The 22,134-nt window shown below is 50.3% G+C and overlaps 1 long non-coding RNA gene across 1 annotated transcript in view; it reads right to left on the reverse strand.

Moving 5' to 3' along the window:
• Window positions 1-298: 298 nt before the first annotated feature.
• LOC140387284 (uncharacterized) overlaps window positions 299-22,134 on the reverse strand; it is a 51,016-nt gene continuing 29,180 nt past the window's right edge. Inside the window, exon 3 of the long non-coding RNA XR_011933833.1 lies at window positions 299-410. This is a non-coding gene — a long non-coding RNA (uncharacterized lncRNA). The remainder of the gene's footprint in view (window positions 411-22,134) is intronic.

Raw genomic sequence — 22,134 nt, forward strand, 5'->3', positions numbered from 1 at the left:
GAATGGCTCTTTCGGCACCGAATCGCTCAGTAATTTTGTGAATAGAAGCAGTACCCCCCACCCCGCCTCCACCAGATTCTCCGGTCATTAACACATGGCTGTTTGTGGGAGTTGCTGTGCACAAATAACTTCCTACATGACAAGAGTGACAACGTTTCAAAAATACTTCACTGGCTGTAAAGCAGTTTGTTGTGTCCTGGGGTCACGAATAGCGTTACAGAAATACAAGTCTTCCTTTTCTTTACCAGCTGTGAGCAGATGCTGACTGCAGTGAAAATTGATGGGCTCTGTGTAGTGGCCCGTTGCATAGCTGTGAGTTCTGATGGACCAGGCACATATCACGGACGGTCAGTGCTGCTGATAGCAGATCGAGGCCAAAGCTGGGATGGTGCAACTCTGCAAACAAAGACCTGAAAGAAGAGTAGATAGCTTGCAGGAACTGAAAGAGGGTAGCGTGCAGCGGTGAGGCATTGTGGTATTTACCATTAGTTATGATTATGACAATTCACTCTCTCGCTGGAGAGGACAGTTTTGAGCAATTTTCACTCCCGGTTTTATTTCCTTGCATTGGATGTTGGCTGACCTTTGATTAGTTTGTGTAGTTCATACAAACTCAACACTCAGAGGATGAACTTCCACAGGGGATCTTCTCATTTAAATTCAACCACTTCATGAGAATTAACCCTCAGTGTCATTCATCAACAATACAGTAAATACTTGCTAAGGTTTTCCACCGGTGATAGGGCATTGACCCTGGTGATAGAGCAATGACCCTGGTGATAGAGCGATGACCCCAGTCATAGAGTGATGACCCCAGTGATAGAGTGATGACCCCAGTGATAGAGTGATGACCCCAGTGATAGAGCAATGACTCCCATTCAGAGAACAATGACTCTCGTTGATAGAGCGATGAACCCCAGTGATAGAGCGATGACTCCCATTGATAGAGCGATGAACCACAGTGATAGAGCGATGACCGCAGGGGTAGAGCAAAGACTCCCATTGATAGAGCGATGAACCTGATGATGGAGTGATGACACCAGTGATAGAGCGATGACCCCAGTGATAGAGCGATGATTCCCATTGATAGAGCGATGACCCCAGTGATAGAGCGATGACACCAGTGATAGAGCGATGACTCCAGTGATAGAGCGATGACCCCAATTGATAGAGCGAAGACCCCAGTGATAGAGCAATGACACCAGTGATAGAGCGATACCCCAGTGATAGAGCGATGACCCCAATTGATAGAGCGAAGACCCCAGTGATAGAGCGATGACCCCAATTGATAGAGCGAAGACCCCAGTGATAGAGCAATGACACCAGTGATAGAGCTATACCCCAGTGATAGAGCGATGAGTCCCTTTGATAGAGCGATGAAGCTGATGATGCAGTGATGACCCCAGTGACAGAGCAATGACTCCCAATGATAGAGCGATGACCCTGATGATGGAGCGATTACCTCAGTGATAGAGCGATGACTCCAGTGATAAAGCGATGACCCCAGTGGTATAGCGATGACCCCAGTGTGAGAGCGATATTCCTCAGTGGTATAATGATGACCCCAGTGATAGAGCAATGACTCCCATTGATAGAGCGATGATCCTGATGCTGGAGTGATGACTCCAGTGATAGAGCAATGACCCCAGTGATAGAGCGATACCCCAGTGATAGAGCGATGACCCCAATTGATAGAGCGAAGACCCCAGTGATAGAGCGATGACCCCAATTGATAGAGCGAAGACCCCAGTGATAGAGCAATGACACCAGTGATAGAGCGATACCCCAGTGATAGAGCGATGACCCCAATTGATAGAGCGAAGACCCCAGTGATAGAGCGATGACCCCAATTGATAGAGCGAAGACCCCAGTGATAGAGCGATGACCCCAGTCATAGAGCGATGACTACCATTGATAAAGCGATGACCCTGATGCTGGGGTGATGACCCCAATGATAGAACGATGACCCCAGTGATAAAGCGATGACCCCAGTGATAGAGCAATGACTCCCATTGATCGAGCGATGACCCTGATGCTGGAGTGATGACCCCAGTGATAGAGCGATGACCCCAGTGATAGAGGTATGACCCCAGTGATATAGCGATGACCCCAGTGATAGAGCAATGACTCACATTGATAGACCGGTGACACTGATGATGGAGTGATGACCCCAGTGATAGAGCAATGACTCCCATTGATAGAGCGATGACCCCAGTGATAGAGCAACGACCCCAGTGATAGAGCGATGAACCTGATAATGGAGTGATGACCCCATTGATAGAGCAATGACCTCAGTGATAGAGCGATAACCCCGTTATAGAACAATGACTCCCATTGACAGAGCGATGACTCTGATGATGGAGCGATGACCCACATGATAGAGCAATGACCCCAGTGATAGAGGGATGACCCCAGTGATAGAGCGATGACCCCATTGATAGAGCGATGAACCTGATGATGGAGTGATGACCCCAGTGATAGAGCGATGACCCCAGTGATAGAGCGATTGCCCCAGTGATAGAGCAATGACTCCCATTGATAGAGCGATGACCCTGATGATGGAGCGATGACCCACATGATAGAGCAATGACCCCAGTGATAGAGGGATGACCCCAGTGATAGAGCGATGACCCCATTGATAGAGCGATGAACCTGATGATGGAGTGATGACCCCAGTGATAGAGCGATGACTCCCATTGATAGAGTGATTAATCTGATGATCGAGCGATGACCCCAGTAATAGAGCGATGGTTCCCATTGATAGAGCGATGACCCCAGTGATAGAGCAATGGTTCCCATTGATAGAGCGATGAACCCGATGATGGAGTGATGACCCCAGTGATAGAGCGATGACCCCAGTGATAGAGCGATAACCCCAGTGATAGAGCGATGAACCTGATGATGGAGTGATGACCCCAGTGATAGAGCGATGACCCCAGTGATAGAGCGATGACACCAGTGATAGAGCGATGAACCTGATGATGGAGTGATGACCCCAGTGATAGAGCAATGACCTCAGTGATAGAGCGATAACCCCATTATAGAGCAATGACTCCCATTGACAGAGCGATGACCCTGATGATAGAGCGATGACATCTGTGATAGAGCGATGATCCCAGTGGTATTGCGATGACACCAGTGATACAGCGATAAGCCCAGTGATAGAGCAATGACTCCCATTGATAGGGCGATGACCCTGATGCTGGAGTGATGGCCCCAGTGATAGAGCGATGGCCCCAGTGATAGAACGGTGGCCCCAGTGATAGAGCAATGACTACAATTGATAAAGCGATGACCCTGATGATGGAGCGATGACCTCAGTGATAGAGCGATGACCCCAGTGATATAGTGATGACACCATTGATAGAGCGATAACCCCAGTGAGAGAGCAAAGACTCCCATTGATGGAGCGATGACCCTGATGCTGGAGTGGTGACCCCAGTGATAGAGCGATGACCCCAGTGATAGAGCGATGGCCCCAGTGTTAGAGCAATGACTCACATTGATAGAGCGATGACCCTGATGGTGGAATGATGACCCCAGTGATAGAGCGATGACCTCAGTGGTATAGCGATGACGCCAATGATAGTGCGATAACCCCAGTGAGAGAGCAAAGACTCCCATTGATGGAGCGATTCACCCTGATGTTGGAGTGATGACCCCAGTAATAGAGCTATGACCCGTGATAGAGCGATGGCCCCAGTGATAGGGCGATGACCCCAGTGAAAGAGCGAAAACCCCAGTGATCGAGCAATGACACACATTGATAGAGCGATGACCCTGATGCTGGAGTGATGACCCCAGTGATAGAGCGATGGCGCCAGAGATGGGGCGATGATCCCAGTGAAAGAGCGATAATAGATGATAGAGCACCACACCAGTGATAGAGCGATGAACCTGATGATGGAGTGATGACCCCAGTGATAGAGCAATGACCTCAGTGATAGAGCGATAACCCCATTATAGAGCAATGACTCCCATTGACAGAGCGATGACCCTGATGATAGAGCGATGACATCTGTGATAGAGCGATGATCCCAGTGGTATTGCGATGATACAGTGATGACACCATTGATAGAGCAATGGCTCTATCAATAGAACAATGATAGAGTGATAGAGCAATGACTCACATTGATAGAACAATGACCCTGATGACGGAGAGATGACTCCAGTGATAGAGCGATGACCTCTGTGCTAGAGCGATAACCCCAGTGGTATCGCGATCACACCAGTGAAAGAGCAATGACTCCCATGGATAAAGCGATGAACCTGATGTTGGAGCGATGACCCCAGTGATAGAGCGATGACCACAGTGATAGATCGATGACCCCAGTGATAGAGCGATGACCCCAGTGGTATAGCGATAACCCCAGTGAGAGAGCAAAGACTCCCATTGATGGAGCGATGACCCTGATGCTGGAGTGATGACCCCAGTGATAGAGCGATGACCCCAGTGATAGGGCGATGAACCCAATGATAGAGCGACGGCCCCAGTGATAGAGCGATGCCCAGTGATAGAGCGATGGCCTCAGTGATAGAGTGATACCCCCATTGATAGAGCGATGACCCTGATGCTGGAGTGATGACCCCAGTGATAGAGCGATGACCCCAGTGGTATAGCGATAACCCCAGTGAGAGAGCAAAGACTCCCAATTGATAGAGCAATGACCCTGATGCTGGAGTGATGACCCCAGTGATAGAGCGATGACCCAGTGATAGAGCGATGGCCTCAGTGATAGGGCGATGACCCCAGTGAAAGAGCGATAACCCCAGTGATAGAGCAATGACTCACCTTGATAGAGCAATGACCCTGATGACAGAGCGATGACCCCAGTGATAGAGCGATGCCCACAGTGATAAAGGGATGACCCCAGTGGTATAGCGATGACACCAGTGAAAGAGCAATTACTCCCATGGATAAAGCGATGAACCTAATGTTGGAGTGATAGCCCCAGTGATAGAGCGATGACCCCAGTGATAGAGCCATGGCCCCAGCGATTGAGCGATAACCCGTGATAGAGCGATGACCCTGATGCTGGAGTGATGACCCCAGTGATAGAGCGATCACCCCAGTGATAGGGCGATGACCCCAGTGTTAGATCGATGACCCCAGTGATACAGCGATGACCCCAGTGATAGAGCAATGACTCCCATTGATAGAGCAATGACTCCTATTGGTAGAGCGATGAATCTGATGATGGAGTAATGACCCAAGTGATAGATCGATGACCCCAGTGAGAGAGCAATAACCTCAGTGACAGAGCAATGGCTCCCATTGATAGAGCAATGACCCCGATGATGGAGCGATGACCTCACTGATAGAGGGATGACCCCAGTGATACAGCGGTGACCCTAGTGATAGAGCAATAACTCCCACTGATAGAGCGATGACCCTGATGATGCAGTGATGACCCCAGTGAGAGAGCAATGACTCCCATTGATAGCGCGATGAACCTGATGGTAGATGATGACACCAGTGATAGAGCGATGACCCCTGTGATAGAGCAATGAATCCCATTGATAGAGCGATGAACCTGATGTTGCAGTGATGACCCCAGTGATAGAGCAATGACCCCAGTGATAGAGTGATACCCCCAGTGATAGAGCGATGACCCCATTGATGGAGCCATGACCCCATTGATAGAGCGATGACCCCAGTGATAGAGCGATGACCCCAGTGATAGAGCGATAACCCCAGTGATAGAGCGATAACGCCAGTGATAGAGCGATAACCCCAGTGATAGAGCAATGACCCCAGTGATAGAGCAATGACCCCAGTGATAGAGCAATGACCTCAGTGATAGAGCAATGACTCCCATTGATAGAGCGATGAACCTGATGATGGAGCGATGAACCTGATGAGGGAGCGATGACCCCAGTGATAGAGGGATGACCCCAGTGATAGAGGGATGACCCCAGTGAGAGAACAATGACTCCCATTGATTGACCGATGACCCCAGAGATAGAGAAATGACTCACATTGATTGGATGATGACCCCAGTGATAGAGCAATGACCCCAGTGATAGAGCAATGACTCCCATTAATTGACTGATGACCCCAGTGATAGAGCAATGACCCCAGTGATAGAGCAATGACTCCCATTAATTGACCGATGACCCCAGTGATAGAGCGATGACCCCAGTGATAGAGCAATGACTGGCATTGATAGAGCGATGAACTTGATGTTGGAGTGATGACCGCAGTGATAGGACGATGACCCCAGTAAGAGAGTGATACCCCAGTGATAGAGCAATGACTCCCACTGATAGAGCGATGACCCTAATAATGGAACAATGACCCCAGTGATATAGCGATGACCCCAATGTTAGAGCAATGACTCCCATTGATAGAGCAGTGACCCTGATGCTGGGCTGATGACCCAGTGATAGAGCGATGACTTCATTGATAGAGCGATGACCCCAATGATAGAATGATAACCCCAGTGATAGAGCAATGACCCCACTGATAGAGCGATAACCCCAGTGATGGATCAATGACTCCCATTGATAGAGTGATGACTCTGATGCTGGAGTGATGACCCCAGTGATAGAGCAATGATCCCAGTGATAGAGTGATGACTCTGATGCTGGAGTGATGATCCCAGTGATAGAGTGATGACCCCAGTGATAGAGCAATGACCCCAGTGATAGAGCAATGACCCCAGTGATAGAGCAATGACCCCAGTGATAGAGCAATGGCCCCAGTGATAGAGCAATGATCCCAGTGATAGAGCAATGACCTCAGTGATAGAGCAATGACCCCAGTGATAGGACTATGAGCCCAGTGATAGGACGATGAGCCCAGTTATAGGACGATGACCCCAGTGATAGAGCAATGACTCCCATTGATGGAGCGATGACCCTGGTGATGAAGTGATGACCCAGTGATATAGCGATGACCCCAGTGATAGAACAATGATTTCCATTGATTGACCAATGACCCTGATGATGGAGTAATGACCCCAGTGATAGAGAAATGACTCCCATTGATAGATGAATGAACCTGATGATAGAGCCAAGACACCAGTGAAAGAGCAATGACCCCCAGTGATAGAGCAATGACTCCCATTGATAGACCAATGACCCTGATGATGGAGTGATGACCACAGTGATAGAGAAATAGCTCCCATTGATAGAGCGATGAACCTGATGATGGAGCCAAGACGCCAGTGAAAGAGCGATGACCCCAGTGATAGAGCGATGACTCCCATTGATAGACTGATGACCCTGTTGATTGGGTGATGACCCCAGTGATAGAGCAATGACGCCAGTGCTAGAGCGATGACCCCAGTGCAAGAGCGATGACCCCAGTGATAGAGCGATGACCCCATGATAAAGCGTTGGCCCTGGTGATAGTGCAATGACCCCAGTGTTAGAGCAATGATCCTGGTGATAGAGCGATGCCCCCAGTGATAGAGCGATAACCCCGGTGATAGAGCAATGACTCCCATTGATAGAGTGACGACTCTGATGCTGGAGTGATGACCCCAGTGATAGAGTGGTGACCCCAGTGATAGATCAATGACGCCAGTGATAGGACGATGAGCCCAGCGATAGGACGATGACCCCAGTGATAGAGCAATGAGTCCCATTGATAGAGCGATGACCCTGATGATGGAACAATGACCCCCGTGATACAGGGATGACCCCAGTGATATAGCGATGACCCCAGTGATAGAACAGTGACTCCCATTGATTGACCAATGACCCTGATGATGGAGTAATGACCACAGTGATAGAGAAATGACTCCCATTGATAGAGCGATGAAACTGATGATAGAGCCAAGACACCAGTGAAAGAGCGATGACCCCCAGTGATAGAGTAATGACTCCCATTGATAGACCAATGACCCTGATGATAGAGCGATGACCCCAGTGATAGAGGGATGACCCCAGTGATAGAGCATTGACGCCAGTGCTAGAGCGATGACCCCAGTGCAAGAGCGATGACCCCAGTGCAAGAGCGATGACCCCAGTGATAGAGCGATGACCCCAGTGATAGAGTGATACCCCCAGTGATTGAGCAATGACTCCCATTGATAGAGCGATGACCCTGATGCTGGGCTGATGACCCAGTGATAGAGCGATGACTCCAGTGATAGAGCGATAACCCCAGTGACAGAGCGATAACCCCAGTGACAGAGCGATAACCCCAGTGGTAGAGCAATGACTGCCATTGATAGTGTGATGACTCTGATGCTGGAGTGATGACCCCAGTGATAGAGTAATCACTCCAGTGATAGAGCAATGACCCCAGTGATAGGATGATGACCCCAATGATAGAGCAGTGACTCCCATTGATAGAGCGATGAACCTGATGATGGAGCGATGACCCCAGTGAGAGAACAATGCCTCCCATTGATTGACCGATGGCCCTGATGATGGAGTGATGACCCCAGTGATCGAGAAATGACTCCCATTGATAGAGCGATGAACCTGATGATAGAGCCAAGACACCAGTGAAAGAGCGATGACCCCAGTGATAGAGCGATGACCCAGTGATAGAGCGATGACTCCCATTGATAGACCGATGACCCTGTTGATGGAGTGATGACCCCAGTGCAAGAGCGATGACCCCAGTGATAGAGCGATGACCCCAGTGATAAACGTTGGCCCTGGTGATAGTGCGATGACCCCAGTGTTAGAGCGATAATCCCGGTGATAGAGCAATGACCACAGTGATAGAGCGATAACCCCGATGATAGAGCGATAACCCCGGTGATAGAGCAATGACCCCAGTGATAGAGCGATGCCCCCAGTGATAGAGCGATAACCCCGGTGATAGAGCAATGACCCCAGTGTTAGAGCAATGACCCCAGTGATAGAGCGATGCCCCCAGTGATAGAGCGATAACCCCGGTGATAGAGCAATGACCCCAGTGATAGAGCGATGACCCAGTGATAGAGCGATGACTCCCATTGATAGACCGATGACCCTGTTGATGGAGTGATGACCCCAGTGCAAGAGCAATGACCCCAGTGCAAGAGCGATGACCCCAGTGATAGAGCGATGACCCCAGTGATAGTGCGATGACCCCAGTGTTAGAGCGATAACCCCGGTGATAGAGCAATGACCACAGTGATAGAGCGATAACCCAGATGATAGAGCGATAACCCCGGTGATAGTGCAATGACCCCAGTGATAGAGCGATGCCCCCAGTGATGGAGCGAAGCCCCCAGTGATGGAGCGAAGCCCGCAGTGAAAGGGTAATGACCCCAGTGATACAGCGATAGAGCAATGTAGGAAAATGAAATAAGGTGGGATTAATCAAGCTGGTGCAGCTGAGGCATAGTGATATTGTCACTCAACTAATAATCGAGCGACCCAGGTCCTCAAATACCTGGACATGTATCCGCCATGCCAGATGCCAATATTTGAATTAATTCAATGTCCAATGATGCATTAAAAGTTTGTTGTAAAAACATTACTGGTTCACGAATGTCCTTTAGGGAAGGAAGTCTGCCGCCCTTACCTGGTCTGGCCTACATGTGATTCCAAATAAACAACAATGAGGTTGACTCATAAATGGCTTTGCAACCAATTCAGTCGCATCAAACTGAGAAATTCAATCAGAAATGAAACCAGACAGACTACCCAGCATCGAGGTAAGCACCGGAAACAACAACGGCAAACTCAGCCATGTTGACCTTGCAAAGTCATCCTCACCAACATTTGGGGGCTTGTGTTAAATTTGGGAGAGCTGTCTCAAAGACTAGTCAAGCAACAGCCTGACATAGCCATACTTACGGAATTATACCTTACAGATAATGTCCCAGGCACCACCATCACCATCCCTGGGTATGTCCTATCTCATCAGGCCCAGCAGAGGTGGCGGCACTGTGGTGTACAATCAGAAGAGTGTTACGCTGGGAGTCCTCAACATCAACTCCGGGCCCCATGAAGTCTCGAGGCATCAGGTCAAACATGGGCTATGAAACCTCCTGCTGATTTCCACTTAGCGCACCGCACCCTCCCCTAAGCTGATGAATCAATGCTCCTTTATTGTAGTCAATGAGGAGTCCCGAAAAGGTGAATCAAAAGTAGTTTATTTCCTACTCACAGTTAAGAAATACAGCAACTAAGCAACAGTCCATGTCCCAGCCGGGACCATCCTGAGATGCTCCTTCCTGGGCCGACCTTTCTCTTGGGGAATTAACGGGCCCGCTGTTGGTTCTCCGCCGATCAGCGGGGGAGCTCGTATTCCAAGGGGAGATCAATCTGGTTGTCCCCATGTTGGAACTGTATAAAACCTTGGTTAGGTCACAGCTAGAGTATTGTGAGCAGTTCTGGAATCCACATTACAGGAGGGATGTGATAGCACTGGAAAGGGTGCAGAGGAGATTTACCAGGATGTTGTCTGGGCTGAGTTTTAGTTATGAAGAGAGATTGGATAGACTGGGCTTGTTTTCCTTGGAGCAGAGGAGACTGAGAGGGGACATGATTGAGACGTATAAAATTCTGAGTAGACAGGAAGAAACTTTTCCCCTTGGTGGAGGGGTCAATGATCAGAGGGCAAAGATTTAGGTTTAGGGTCAGGAAGTTTAGAGTGGATGTGAGGAAAACACTTCCGGTGGTGCCCTCAAGGAAGCAGGTCGCAGGTCGGATTGCTCCCGCCCGCGATGGGCAAACGGACCTTTTCCAAAGGACTTTTTCGGGACCTGGCGACCTGAATCGGTGGAGGGGATGATAGGGAAGAGGCTTCCCCCCCCGGTGTATGGACAGCTGGACCAGAAGTGGTTGAGTGGAGCGGCAAGGATCGAAGCGGGAGCAGCGGGGACCCCAGACTGGGCGGGGAAGCATGGCGGACGGCAGGGACCAGGGAGCGGAGGCTCACTGGCCAAGACAGCAACAGGTGGAGTTCTTCAGGAATTGCTTCGCCGAACTGAAGAGGGACATGTTGGACCCGATGAGGGCGGTGATGGACCGAATGGTCGAGGCGCAGGCGGTCCAAGAGAAGGCGCTCAGGGAGGTCGAGGTGAAACTCTCCAGCCAGGCGGACACGGTAACGGAGCTGGAGCACGAGATGGAGGAGCTGAACTCCCGCCAGAGGAGGATGCAGGAGCAGCTTGAAGAGCTGGGGAACAGAGCCAGGAGGCAGAACTTGAGGATCGTTGGCCTCCCCGAGGGCTGAGAGGGATCGGATGTGGGTGTATACGTGATGGGTATGCTCGGGGCGCTCATGGGGCCGGAGGCCTTCCCTCGACCCCTGGAGTTGGATGGGGTGCATAGAGCCCCTGCAAGGAAGCCCAGGACGGGCGACCATCCGAGGGCCTTGGTGGTCTGCTTTCATCGGCTGGCTGACCGGGAACGTGTGCTGTGATGGGCCAAGGCGGAGAGGAGCAGCAGATGGGAGAACTGCGAGGTGCGCATCAACCAGGACCTGGGAACGGAGCTGGCCAGGAGGCGTGCAGGATTCATCAAGGTAAAGGCAGCCCTCTACAATAAGGTGAGGTTTGGAATGCTGTATCCTGCGAAGCTTTGGGTTACGTTTGAGGAACTCCATTACTACTTCGAGACACCAGAACAGGTTTGGGTTTTCATTAAAGATAAGAAGCTAGACTTGAACTAACGGGCACTTAGTTTTCTCAGTGCTGTACAGTGGCGGCGGTCTATTAACCTAACTTGCTCTGACTAGGTGTGGGCTTTTATTGAAAGAAGAAGCTGGACTTGAACTAAAGGACTCTGGGCTCTCAGAGCTTTTCTGTGGCGGCGGTTTGTTAAATTGTCCTGTACTGTAATGTTTTATCCAAGATTGTTTTCAGCTGGACAGAGAGTGGGGGCTGGAGGGCGCACTGCTTAGGGTGTTTTGGGGAGATTGCAAAGAGGTGGGGGGGGCCTGCAAAGGGGGCCCTGCACTTAGTATTTTTCGGTGGGAGATCGGGGCCTCTGATAGGGGGATGGGCTAGGGGCTGGTTAAGGGACTTGAAACGGCACGGGAAGATACAATCAAGTTAATGTGTCCTTGGTGTGTGGGGGGAGGGCCCGGGCACTCGGGCGGGAGACAGACAGGCGCCAAGGGGGGCGGGGGGGGGGGGGGGGGGGGGACGACAGCTGAGAAGTAGAGCAGAGGAGACTTAAGTGGGCAAGGGGGGGTGACCAGGGATCCCCCGGGAGAAAGTCGCTTGCAGACTTAAGGCTCTTTGCATAGGGCCTTTTTTTCTCTCTGAAAATGTTACAAATTTGTTTTAAATAAAAAAATTCAACAAAAAAAAAAGAGGATTTGAGGAAAAGTTTTTTCACCCAGAGGGTGGTGGGAGTCTGGAACTTGCTGTCTGAAAGGGAGGTGGAGGCAGAGACCCTCATAATATTTAAGAAGTATTTAGATGTGCACTTGCGATGCCAAGGCATACAAGGCTATGGGCCAAGTGCTGGAAAATGGGATTAGAATAGTTAGGTGGCTGTTTTTGACCTGGGCAATGTGATGGGCTGAAGGGTCTTTTCTGTGCTGTAGATCTCTATGACTCTATGCCCATCCTGGACAACGCAGCCCACTTGATTGCAGACCCATCCGCAAACACCGCCGATGAACAGTGGCAGCAGTGTGAACCGTCTACAAGATGTACTGCAGCAACTCATCAAGGCTCCCTAGGCAGCACCTTCCAACCTCATAAGACCATAAGACATAGACGCAGAATTAGGCCTCTCGGCCCATTGAATCTGCTCCGCCATTCAATCATGGCTGATATTTTCTCATCCCCAATCTCCTGCCTTCTCCCCATAACCCCTGATCCCCTTATTAATTAAGAATCTATCTCTCTATGTCTTAAAGACACTCAGTGATTTGGCCTCCACAGCCTTCTGCGGTAGACAGTTCCACAGATTCACAACCCTCTGGCTGAAGAACTTCCTCCTCATCTTTAAAAGATCGTCCCTTTGGTCTGAGATGGTGGGCGCGATTCTCCACTCCCACGCCGGTTGGGAGAATCGCCTGGGCCGCCAAAATTTCCGGGGACGCCGGTCCGACGCCCTCCCGCGATTCTCCCAAGCGGCGGGAACGGCCCGCTCGAGTTTCACGGGCCGCAGGCTGGAGAATCGCCGGAGACACCCAAAATGGCGATTCTCCGGCACCCCCGCGATTCTGAGGCCCGGATGGGCCGAGTGGCCAGGCCAAAACGGCGGGTTCCCCCTGGCGCCGTCCACACCTGGTCGCTGCAGTCGTGGGCAGTGCGTGAACGCTGGGGGGGGCGGCCTGTGGGAGGGCGAGGGGGGATCCTGCACAGGGCTTCACCTGCAATGTGGGGTGGCCCGCGATCGGTGCCCACCGATCGTCGGGCTGTCCTCTCTGAAGGAGGACCTCCTTCCTTCCGCGGCCCCGCAAGATCCGTCCCCCATTTTCTTGCGGGGCGGATTTGGACAGGACGGCAACCACGTATGCGCGGATGACGTCAGTTATGTGGCGCCGGCCGCGTCATCTATGCGGCGCCATTTTACGCGGGCGACAAGACCTGTCGCGGGTAGATGACACGGCCCCGATACTGGCCCATTGTCAGGGCCTGAATCGGTCGGGACCGGGGCCGTTCCGCGCCGTCGTGAACCTCAACGGCGTTCACGACGGCGCGGCCACTTCGGCGTGGAGTGGAGAATCGCGCCCGGTGTCTTCTGGTTCTAGTTTTTCCTACAAGTGGAAACATCCTCTCCACGTCCACTCTATCCAGGCCTCACAGTATCCTGTAAGTTTCAGTAAGATCACCCCTCATCCTTTTAAACTCCAACAAGTCCTCAAACGTTCCTCAAATGCCAAGCTCTTCTTTCCAGGGATCATTCTTGTGAACCTCCTCTGGACTTTTTCCCAAAGGCCAGCACATCCTTCCTTAGATACGGTGCCCAAAACTGCTCACAGTACTCCAAATGGGGTCTGACTAGAGCCTTATATAGCCTCAGAAGCACATCCCTGGTCTTGTATTCGAGCCCTCTCGAGATGAATGCTAACATTGCATTTATCTTCCTAACTGCCGACTGAACCTGCACATTATGACATGGGTTTATCATCTAGAAGGGCAACAGATACATGGGAACAGCAGCACCTGGATGTTCTCCCCCAGGTCATTCACCATCCTGACTTGGAAATATATCGCTGCACCTTCACTGTCGCTGGGTCAAAGTCCTGGAACTCCCTCCCAAACAGCACAGTGGGAGTACCTACACCTCAGGGACTGCAGCGGTTCAAGGTGGTAGCTCACCTCCACCTCCTCGAGGGCAATTAGAAATGGGCAAAAATGATGCCCATATCCCTTGAATTCATTTAAAAGTATTATCCAAACTTGAAAGGAGATGGATTGGGAGCAAATCTTACAAAGCATGATTTAGCAGAACTGACAAAATTAACTTGCAACAGTGCTTTCAAAATACACCAACACGATAGGACAAGAGTCCATAAGTTCAAGGTGGTGAAGGGTGCGTTTAGGATAATCGGCCAGCTTGTATACATTTGTAAAGAGGTCGGTCAACTAACAGAAGCCAACATGCTGCATCGCCAGAATTGGCAACAAACACTTTAAGGCATGGGAATGGGAGGTCATACTCGATTGCATTCCCGCTTATTCCAACACAAACACACATTCGGGGATGACTTTTGGTCAGTGACCATGACTCACAGTGTGTCAAAAACAGAGGACATAAACATTCTGCCGGGGCTAATGTGGCTTTGCCCAGGCTGTAGCTTTTTGACATTTCCAGTTCAATGACTCTTGTCTACCCCGCAGAATCACACTGTGCCAGGCAGCTCCCAGTTCACGGGTTTAGGTTGAATAGCTGCAGATGTTCAGCTGTGTGCAACTCAGCACATCCACATCAGACCCCCTCGGTGTTTGGACTCTGAAGTGCATCAACAACCTCCATGCTTGATGATTACCCAGACATAATGCATTCTCCTGCGCATCTTAATGACTGCATTTATGATTAACTAAAATGTTAAGGTTTTATTTAAAGAGACAGTGCATTTCTAACCAGGTCTTAAAAGCTATAAAATGTTTTTAAATCAGGAAATACTGCAAAATAATGAATTTGTGTTTCATTTTGACAATCCATAAATGAATGAAGAACATCCAAGTTACAAAATATTAAATATCCAATATAATTTTCTGTTTCCGCTTTTTAAAATCATACTTTTTTGTAAATTCTGACCATTAAGTACAAAAGTGTCTGCCCGTGGCTCAGTTGGAGAATTCTTGCCTGAATCACAAGGTTCTGGGTTTAAGTCCAACTCCAGGGCTTGCACAGAAAAATCAAGTCCAGGGCATGACAGATGCGCAGTAGTTAGCACTGCTGCCTCACGGCGCCGAGGACCCGGGTTCGAACGCAGCCCCGGGTCACTGTCGGTGTGGAGTTTGCCCATTCTCCCCGTGTCTGCGTGGGTCTCACCCCCACAACCCAAAAGATGTGCAGGGTAGGTGGATTGGCCACGCTAAATTGCCTCTTAATTTGAAAAAAAAAGAGATTTGCATACTCTAAATTTATGAAGAAAAATCAAGGCTAACGCTCCAGCGCAGAGCTGTGGGGGGGCTGCACAGTTTGGCATATTTCTGACAAAATTCTAAATGGAGGCCCCATATAACTGCTTGGGTGGATGTAGAAGAACCAATGGAACTATTTTGTTATCCCCGGTGTCTTGGCCTACACAGCACAAAAAAACCTGATGATCTGGTCATTATCACTTTGATTGCTGCGCCCAAATCAGCTTTTCCACATCACTACAGTGACTACTCATCACAAAAGTACTTCATTGGCTGTAAAGCACTTCGAGATGTCAGATGGTTATGAAAAGCACAAGATTTTCTTTCTTTCTTGTACAAGATTATGAAGGGGCATGGACAGGGCAACACAGTAGCACAGTGGTTAGCACAGTCACTTCACAGCTCCAGGGTACCAGGTTCGATTCCGGCTTGGGTCACTGTCTGTGCGGAGTCTGCACTTTCTCCCCGTATCTGCGTGGGTTTCCTCCGGGTGCTCCGGTTTCCTCCCACAGTCCAAAGATATGCAGGTTAGGTGGGTTGGCCATGATAAATTGCCCTTAGTGTCCAAAAAAGTGTAGGTGGGGTTACGGAGATAGGGTGAAGGTGTGGGGGTGTGTGGGGGGGATAGGGTGGGTGTGTGGCGATAGGGTGGGTGTGTGGGGGTAGGGTGGGTGTGTGGTGATAGGGTGGGTGTGTGGGGATAGGGTGGGTGTGTGGGGATAGGGTGGAGGTGTGGGGGTGTGGGGATAGGGTGGGGGTGTGGGGATAGGGTGGGGTGCTCTTTCCAGACTCAATGGGCCAAATGGCCTCCTTCTGCACTATAAATGATGTAATCTAGGAGGACAGGGAGCAGCTGTTCCCCTGACGAGGGACACAAGTTCAAGGTGAGGGGCAAGAGTTTTAGGGGGGATTTGAGGATAAACATTTTTACCCAGAGGGTGGAGAGGGTCTGGAATGCACTGCTTGGGAGGGTGGTAGAGGCGGGTTGCTTCACATCCTTTAACAAATACCTGGATGAGCATTTGGCACATCTTAACATTCAAGGCGGTGGGCCAAGTGCTGGCAAATGGAATTAGGTGGGCAGGTCAGGTGTTTTTCATGCATCGGTGCAGACTCGATGGGCCGAAGGGCCTCTTCTGTGCTGTAGTATGCTGTTATTTTGTGATTCTTTCACTGTCCCTATCAAATATCGCATTTTGGGATTGAAGATCGGTAAGGTTCCTATGCACAGTGTTGCAATTTGATGGAAGATGTCGTGGTTTTGAATGATCAACTGCAAGCTCCTCCCAGTCATTCATGTCAATGTTGTCGTGCTTCAAGGAGAGCTTCACACTATCTTTAAAGTGTTCTCTTTGACTAACCTGGAACGCTGGTCATTTGCGAGTTGAGAAAACGAGGACTCGGCCGTGGAGACGATTTGTGACAGTGTCCGGTCCATTGAGGTTGAGGTTTCAAGGCTTGTAGAACCGACTTCAAGAAGGACGGCGTTTGTTCAATGGTTCTCCCATTGAATCTGGAGGATGCGTGAAGGCAGCGTTGATGGAATTTCTCCAGCGCTCTGATACACAGTCCAGGTCTCGCTGCAGTACAGGAGTGTGGTGATGACAGCTGCTCTGCAGTCTCGGACTTTCATTGACTTGTGGACATCATTGTTTCCAAACACTCACGGCCACATTTTGTAGAAGGCTGAATTGGCGAAGCTGATCCGGTGTTGATTCTGCGCGTTAGCGGTGGCCTTCTGAGAGAAGTAGCTGCCAATGTATGGGATGTGCTCTTATTCCAGAACTTGGAATGGTAGAATTCCTGGATAATTTCAAGAATGACTGTGCAATGAGAAGAAAAGTAATCGTATCACGTGAGCTACTACGATTCCAAATTGACATCGCTGCATTCAGTGAGACCTGCCTTCCTGGGGAGGGGCTGGTGAAAGAACAAGTGAAAGGAAAGGTCAATGGCGACGCACATGTCCATGGAGTTGGTTTGCCATCCGGAGCAGGATCCTGGGTGCACTGTCAGGGATCCCCCAGTTGTATAAATGAAATACTCATGACACTCCGCCGACAGCTCAGCCACAACAAATATGCCACCATCATCAGCACTTACGTCCCCAACCGTGACTCCGGAGGATGTTAAAGGAAAGTTTTACTCATCTTGATGAAGTCCACACTGCCATCCCAAAAGTCGACAAAGTCATCGTTCGGGGGGAAATGCAATGTCAGAGTCGGCCAGGAGTCCAATGTCTGGAGCGGAACCATTGGGGAAAATGGGATGGGAAAACCAATAAAAATGGCATCCTCGCTGACAAAAAGTGTAGGATTTTGATAGATACCCTCTTCCACCAGGAAGACAGTGCAAAACCAGAAGGAGGCATCTTGGATTATATCATTAGGTCTGTATCACTCAATCCATGTGGGGGACAGGCGTCTGCTGGACAGATCGTGGACTTGTTCGATCGGTGATGAACATGCACCTAATGCCGAGATAGCGCAAGGCCCAAAGGCCTAAGAGGAAGAAATGCCTCAGTTCTAAAGCACCCTAACTGAAGAGAAAAATTCCAAAATGCAGCTCACGGCCAGTGTGAAAAACCTTCACACATCCAGCTCAATCCCAGAACAGTGGGATCAAATAACGTGCATTGTGCTAGACTCTTGCGCCCAGACCATGAGGTCTGGAATGTGCTCAGTGTTATGGAGGCGGGTCAGTCCTCCACAGGACAAAAAACATCTGAAATCGCACATTCAAGATGTGGGGAACGGTGAGCATGGCTTGGTGTCCCATCGTGGCATGCGGCAGTCAGGGAAAACGTGTGAGGTGCACCGTTGCAGCAGCCCAGGAATATAAATAAACAGGACCAAAAAAGATACTCGGCAAAAAGTAACCAAAGCATAAATCTACGACACGAATAAAGATGTCGCGTTCCAGCATTTCTTTTTTCTAAAGCTTCCTTTGTTTGCCGAGGGCTTTCCAGTACTTTGCTGTCGGTGGTCATTCTTTGTATCGTGAACATTGCTTAATAGCGGCAAACAGCAGTCTACTTAATAACAAGATGGGCATCAGAGTGGAACCTAATCCGAGCCTCCCCCACATTGAGCACATTCAGAATGGGTCACTGGGTAGAGTTCAGCAACGGAAATAGAATCCTGGGTAGAATTTCCATCTGGGGTGGCAGGGGGTGGGAGCAATTCCAGGATCTCTACATGCCTCCAGGATTTCCGCCAAAGTTACAGCTGATGATCAGGAGAATTGCCACTGAAATTGTGGGCGCTCATGGGGTCCCTCTGCCACCCGAGTTAAGGCAGCCCAACTCTGCACACTGACCAAACCTGGGTCTTCCCTATTTTGCCTGGCTGAGCTCCACATCAGTCAGTACATCAGCTCAAGCAGACCAAGGCAGGCCAGCAGCATGGTTCAATTCCCGTACCAGCCTCCCCGAACAAGTGCTGGAATATGGAGACTAGGGGCTTTTCACAGTAACTTCATTTGAAGCCTACTTGTGACAATAAGCGATTTTCATTTCATTTTTCAGTGGGTGCCCTGGTCGCTTTTGCTGCCTGAAGGTTGTGGACTCAGGTCTGGAGACATGAGCACGAGCTGATATTCTAGTGGAACGCGGCACGGTCAGAGGCACTGATTAAACCAAGTTCCGGTTTTCCCTCTCAGGCGATCGGGGCTAAGATCCCATGACTACTTTGAAGAGGGGCAGAGTCCGGCTCAAAATCTTTGGTTTTCAACCAATATCACTGGAAAAAAAAACAGGTTAGCTGATCATTAGCACTGTGCTGTCTATGGGATCTTGCTGTGCACACATTCACAGAATCGCATAATTGTTACGGCGCAGCAGGAGACCATTTGGCCCATCTAGTCTGCACTAGATCACCAAGCGAGCATCATGAATTAGTGCCGCTCCCCTGCCCTTTTCCCCTATTCCTGCCCATTGTTTCTATTCAAGTAATCACCTAATGGCCTCCTGAATGCCTCGATTGAACCCGCCTGCACCACACTTTTGGGGCTGCGCGTTCCAGACCACAACCACTCGCTGTGTGAAAAGTTTTTCCCTCGCCTCACATTTGCTTCTTTTTGCAAATCACTTTCCATCTGTAATTTCCTCCGTTAGAACAGTGACATCATTGGCCCTAAAGCGCTTTGGGATGTGAAGTTGGGAAGGGCACTAAATAAATGCAAGTTTTTTTTAATGCTGCATTTGGCCGCTGAGCATATATTCCTGTATTAGCAACGCTTTTGCTGAAATGTTGCATTGTATTGGCGTTGAAATATTTTTTTCTAAAATAAAAATGTCATAATACACAACAGTATATTATGGTGCAGACACACACACACACACACACTGATGGACATGCAGTGGGACCAATCAGCATACACAACACCGCAGCCAATCACCAGTGAGAGCACACGCACTATAAAGACAGGGGACAGGAGAGTTCCCGCCCATTCTAGTAGCAGCCAGCTCGGAGCACAGAGCTCACAGCCTGCATCACAGACAGTCACCATGTGCTGAATGCATCACCTGGTTAGGACTAGGCAAGGGTCAACAGTTAAAGCTGGTATTGCATTTACCCACAGTTCAAGTATGTTAATATAGTTAACCTTATAATAAAATAGAGCTGCACCACTTCCAGTGTTGGTGACCTGTTTGTGATCCAGAACACCCAACACATCATGGTACAAGGAGTGGTTGCATACTAGCACTTCTGAGACTCACCTGCAACTAATCAGCATTCCAGCATCCTGAAGTATGGAGAACATTAACCCGCCGCCGCCGCTCCGCATCGCCGGCATTCTCGGGGTCAATTGGAAGATTTTTAAACAGCGCTTCCAGCTCTTCCTCGAAGCCACTGACAGGGAGAACACCTCAGACACCAGGAAGATTGCTCTGCTCCTCTCCACGGCCGAGCAACATGCCATCCACATCTTCAACTCCCTCACATTCGCAGGCGACGAGGACAAGACAAAATACAAGACTGTTCTCCTCAAATTCGATACCCACTTCAGCATAGAGGTCAATGAAAGCTTCGAAATACACCTGTTCCAGCAGCGCTTGCAGGGTAAGGACGAGCCTTTCCAATCCTTTTTAACACACCTCCGCATCCTTGCGCAGTCCTGGGGCTTCAGGCCCACCTCCGACTCCATGATACGCGACCAGATCGTATTTGGTGTTCTGTCGGACCCCCTGCATCAGCAGCTCATCAAAATTCCCCCTGCATCAGCAACTCACCCTAGCGACTGCCATCGAGACTGGTGTCCTGCATGAAAATGCCACCAGTCAGTACTCCCACATACAGGCGGCTGAAACGGCGCGGCAAGGTCCCCACGAGGCTGAACAGGTCCAAACAATTGAACACCTCCAAGGCTGCAGCCTGGATGAGGGCGGCCATTTTGCGCACTTTTCGCGGCCTCCCGCGCTTGTACGCGCCAAACGAGGGGACGGTGACATGGAGGAACGTGATGCACAGGCGCGCACCACGCAGGACCACAACGAGCGTACTGACGTCACGACGTGTGGCAACTGTGGCTCCGCCCATTGAAAGCGGCATTGTCCTGCAAAATCGTGACAATGCCTACGATGTGGCAGACTTGGCCACTGTGCTGCCTGCTGTCGAGCAGCTCAGCCTGCCAATTCGCATCGCTTCAGCCAGCCTCGCAGGAATGTTCAGGCAATCCAACCCACGTTCACCGAGTCCGATTCCGACTTCTCGCAAATCAGTGACACCGAGGACCCGAGGGAGCCTTTTCGAGTCGCTGTTATAACAAAGAACAGGCTGTCCCCGAATCAAAACCACCAGCCGCTGTTGATGCACAGCATTGATCCAGATGATGAGTGGTGTGCCACCCTGACGGTCAACCGATCCCAGATACGATTCCGCCTGGACACTGGTGCTTCCGCTAATCTCCTAGCGTGGTCAGCCTTTCAGACCCTTGGGGTTAAACCAACCATTCTTCCTTCGACCTGCCAACTAGGGGACTACAATGGCAACGTTATTCCTGCTACCGGTGCATGCCAACCCGAAGTGACACACAACTCGCAAAAAGCCATCCTTCCCTTCGAGATCGTGGGCTCCTCGAAGGACTCTCTGCTAGGCGCACAGGCGTGCAAACTCCTAAACCTTGTTCAACGAGTACACTCTCTCTCTCTCTCCAGAGGGCACATCTGCCTTCCAGGATGCGGACTTCAGGGCACAACTCACTGCCATCATCGACCAGCACCGTGGCGTTTTCGAAGGCATGGGCACGCTTCCATACACTTACAAAATCCTGCTCAAACAGGACGCCACGCCTGTGGTTCATGCACCTCGCAGAGTCCCAGCACCCCTCAAGGACCGCCTCAAGCAGCAGCTGCAGGACCTCCAGGATCAAGGAGTGCTCTCCAGAGTGACGGAACCAACCGACTGGGTCAGTTCCATGGTGTGCGTAAAGAAGCCTTCCGGCAAGCTCCGGATCTGCATTGACCCGAAGGATCTGAATCGCAACATAATGAGGGAGCATTACCCTATCCCCAAGCACGAGGAGATCACGTGTGAGATGGCTTGGGCCAACATCTTCACCAAACTCGACGCCTCGAAAGGATTCTAGCAAATTCAACTAGACAGGTCCAGCAGAAAGCTGTGTACCTTTAATACCGCGTTTGGCAGATACTGCGACAACAGGATGCCGTTTGGGATTATAT

This window comes from Scyliorhinus torazame, chromosome 12, assembly GCF_047496885.1.
Source record: "Scyliorhinus torazame isolate Kashiwa2021f chromosome 12, sScyTor2.1, whole genome shotgun sequence".
In the NCBI taxonomy this organism is placed as follows: Eukaryota; Metazoa; Chordata; class Chondrichthyes; order Carcharhiniformes; family Scyliorhinidae; genus Scyliorhinus; species Scyliorhinus torazame.